Genomic DNA, 4,691 nt, shown 5'->3' with positions numbered 1-4,691 from the left:
TATTTCCATTAGGCAATTGTTTAAATTATTGTCATTTCAGATTTCATGCCAGACACAGCCATACCTTATCTTACCTAATATAATGAGTGTGTGAAGCAATTAATGAAAATTCCGCTAAATGCAGGCTTTGTGAAAAGAGAAACTGTGACTATCTTATTCACAAATATCACAATTTCCTCCCACAACACCATTACACAGAGTGGGTATTCGATAAATATTAGTTAAATGATTAAACAGATAAGAATGAAAATAAAGTTAGGGTTTTATAGGAATATAACAAAATTTTGCATTCAGATGAGCATGCTCCCCTTTAAAGTAGCGACTTTGGCACATTACGTTTTTCATTCCAGTGATGCTGCTTTCATTTGAAAATATACTCCCTCTCCTATTTCTGCTTATTAAAATATTGCCCTTTCTTTAAGTAAAATTGTTTTTCTTAAATAAATTATTGACTTTCGTTCTTTCTCTCAATGAGCCAACAATAAATTTAACATGTCTTAACATTTTATTCATTTTTCAATATCCCAAGTAGTGTCTAATTTATCTTCTTTTTCTCTAACAAATATAAGAAGTTTATATAACAGGCACAGAGTAAAAATAAAAATTCAGATTCTATGCAAAGCTTGAGAGACTTTGGCTCAAAAAACCATCATATTTCCAGATGTATCACTAAAAGTAATTTTCATTTATTAGACACTGATGGTTGACATTAAGCTCTTGAAATATCATTAAAATATTTCCGCTCTAACCAGTTTGCACAGTCAAGTGACTTTTAAAAAATCATTTACAGCTAAGCTGCTGTTATGGAATTTATTATAAGAACTCAATTTTCTCTACCAGTTCTTCTACTAGGAAACAGTAATCCTGGCTACCAGTAAAGACCCCTTAGTTGCTTTAAGACATCAATCAGTTTTATACCTTGTTTCTGTCACAGAGCACTTTTGCGTAAACACATAGACCATCCTACATGGGATTGACACTGTAATTCTTCAGCTAAATAAGCTTTTGTCCTAATGACCATCTGATAATAAAAATATTGGGGGTTAAGGTGAGGAAGTTAAGGGAGATGGGCAAATATATATAAGCTAAATAGGATATTGTAAAGAAAGTCTAAAAGTTTTATTACCTTTATTTTTTCCAGTTTCTATCATTGCACTTGAGATCGAGTATAGTTTGAATTTTTCCCTGTGATCTTATTTCTGTACTCAGAGCCAGGAAAGGTGAAATGGGTAAGATTTTAAGACACTGTGTTTCCACCATCCCATCAACTTTTTCCTTTACCCCCATTGCGGATGCCTATAATTCTGCCATCAGAGCAAATTTCCTTAGTCAGATGGCAAAGAAGGTTTATTCTGAATTGAGTACTAATCTGAAATGTCGTAATGGCTGCCTAGGACACAGTGCTCATAGGGATCATGAGGCCAATTTGATGGATCAGTTAACCCACTTTTATTTTAATTTTAGGCATGTGCAAATTGAGGTAGTTGGGGTATCCAGATAAGATTACCCAGTGGGCAGTTGAATATGCAGGTCCAAAGTTCAATAGTGACAAAAGAGATAGACATTTGAGACTTAAGTATAAAGTTGAACCTCTCACTACTCTCCACTTCTATCCATAATAGACAGGGTGAGCCACTCATGCACTTGTTTCTTCTGAGTCCAGCTTGTTTCTCTGTACACTGGTGATCAAAGCCACCACCAACAGATAGTTGGAATCAGATATGAAAAACAATCTTCATTACAAGTTGTATTAGGTTGGTGCAAAAGTAACTGCGGTTTAGAAACTGCATGTTTAGCACTCTGGGGGCTAGTACAACAGGACAGTAGTTAAGGAAGTGTTTATGATAGTAAGATCATCATTCAAGTGACTGACCATGTTATCTAAGTTGGACAAAGAAAGAAAAAATCAGGAATAAACTTTAAAATGATTTTTTCCTCATGAGTCCCAGTAATCACTATGCCCAGGTACTGTATTTTCTCGCCTGGTTTCCTTAGCTCTTGTGAGGGCATTTTCATGCATAGATACTTGTTCAAATTGATGTTTCTGCAGGGAGATGGACCTGGAGAATGCTATTATGCCATCTTCCTGAGGTCCCTCCAATCCCAAGAATTGAAACCAATAGAATTCCCCTGTATTGTGCTAGCCATTTCTGGGATCAGGCATACTTTTCTCTCCCTATGTTAAATATGATTGAGACCAAGCAAAAATTAGCCTACCTCTTTGCTCCATAAATACTTGCTCCTGTGCACCTATTTAAACTGTTTTCATTTTGAGAATAACAGCTTCTCATGGAGTGAGTACTTCAAGATCCTCACCTTACTGGGCCTTCCAATCTAAAAGTATCATGTTATAAACTTCCCATTCCAACCAGTCCATTTCACAGGGTTTTAGGAATTCAGGAACTATCTAGTTTGTCTTTGTAAGCCTAAGCTGAAACTTGAAAAGAAACCTGGAGTATAAGGATAACCTTTCAATCACTTAGCAAATTCCAGGGTTTTTTTGTTTTGTGTTTTTGTTTTTGTTTGTTTGTTTGTTTTTTGAGATGGAGTCTTGCTCTGTCACCCAGGCTGGAGTACAGTGGCGCCATCTCAGGTCACTGCAAGCTGCACCTCCTGTGTTCACGCCATTCTCCTGCCTCAGCCTCCCGAGTAGCTGGGACTACAGGCACCTGCCACTATGCCCAGCTAATTTTTTTGTATTTTTAGTAGAGATGGGGTTTCACCATGTTAGCCAGGATGGTCTCGATCTCCTGACCTCGTGATCCGTCCGCCTTGGCCTCCCAAAGCACTGGGATTACAGGCATGAGCCACCACACCTGGCCACAAATTCCATTTTTGTTAAGTATCCCTCATAATCTCATACAGATACATGGACACACCTCTTACAGTGAATTCCTGTATCGTCTTTGCTACTCTCAGCAAGTAACTGCACGTGTGTGCATGAGTATGTGGTGGAAGTGGTAGCCTCCCACAAATTTCAAGTCCTTTTTCCTATAGTTAAAATGCAGGTACCATTGGGTGGGTAAAGTTCTGAGTGAATTGCTTATCAAGCATGAGCCAGATTTCGACTATCGTGTTGTGAGTAAGCCACTCTCTACTGGGAAGTACTTGGGGGCTAAAGTGCTTGCCTGTATTTCTTCTGCAGATGTCACTCCTTGTCACCAGCCACCCCCACCATGAGAACACCCTGCAGGCATCTGTTCCCTTTGAGTAAATGCCACCCTCCAAAGTGTTTTATTCTTTCTACAGGATAAAACATGCTTTGCACAAAGTCCATTCCTGATTCCATGGTGGGCACACACGCCAAAAAAACATTCTTCTTAGAAGTAAATAAATGATCTAAAATACAGAGGATACAAAGTTTTGTGTTTTTCCCACTGGCTGCATCTTATCAAAGGAAAGATTCTTATTGCTGAATTATGAACAACTGATGGTATGCATTAATTAAGTTATTGGAGTGAAAAGAAAAAAGGGAAAACTAGTAAGTATTTTGGTCAGCAGACACAGGAGCCTTTCCATGCAACAGAGTAGAGAAAGCCTGGTAAGATGTATTTTGTTGGATTTCTTCAGTCTTTGCCTGGGGCAGTGCAGCCCCTGTCTTTGAACAAGGTCAGGTGCATTGTGCATGCCCACGATTTAAAGAGCATTGAAAGATTCCTGCAGGGGGTGTAACCCCAGGAACAAATGGCTCTGTGGAGGAGAAGGGACCCCACACAGACTGCCTCTTTATCTCCCAAAGGTAGGGGCCCTGCAGGCTCTTAACTCGTGGGGGTGGGTTAACACCTGCTCCCAGAAAAAATGTACTCAGGCTATCTGGTCACAGGTAGCTGACTTCCTGATAGGCAAGGCTGGAGGCCCCTTTCATGGGGAAATTTTCTCTCTCCATATAAATGCAAAATGGATTGTAGATAACTGTATTATGTTTTCCAAGTTGAAGGTCAATAGGCACTAACTCTCAAAGCACATAGCAAGGAAATCCCCCCATGAAAGTGTCAAATATGTGTACACATTTGTATGTTGTATATAGTTGTCCATTTTTTTATTTCAACTGTACCTTTGGATATATTTTTATTAATCATTATGGTATACTTGATTAAGTAATTAAGAAAGTTTGGGATACCTGGAGTAAATCAATCAGATAATTGATATTTATATTGAAGCTTACTGTGTGTGGCTACCAGAAAATATGTCATTTAGGGAATACTTTAATGACAAGTCATGGTCCCTGCTTTTAAGCAGTTGGCAGATTATTTGGAGAATGGTGCATGCACACACATAACATTTCTAGCAAATCAACAAGTACCAACTTGTACAACATACCACAGTATTAATAGAAGATATTAATGCTCATGCTCTGTCAAGTGGAGGAATAAATAGGAGTTAATCAGAGGTGTCTTCCACAAGGATTTCTTATGTTATTGTAGAGGATGTGGATCTCACTCCAGAGACTTGTACTTGAAAGAAATGTCATTTATTTACCATTTTCAAATGAATTAATTCAGATTTTTATAATGATCAAAAGCCAGTGAATTCACCTTTCTTCTGTGAACACATAGCAATGACAGATGAAATATTTTTTAAAAAGAAAAAAAAAAAAGCAGGAAAATCTAACTAGGCTCTAGTTCAAGATAAACATCTCTGTGGACCAGAAACAAAAAAAATCCCATAAATCGTGGGTTGTCTGGGCTCTG

This window comes from Rhinopithecus roxellana, chromosome 14 (assembly GCF_007565055.1).
Source record: "Rhinopithecus roxellana isolate Shanxi Qingling chromosome 14, ASM756505v1, whole genome shotgun sequence".
NCBI lineage: Eukaryota > Metazoa > Chordata > Mammalia > Primates > Cercopithecidae > Rhinopithecus > Rhinopithecus roxellana.
This window is presented reverse-complemented; position numbering follows the sequence as displayed.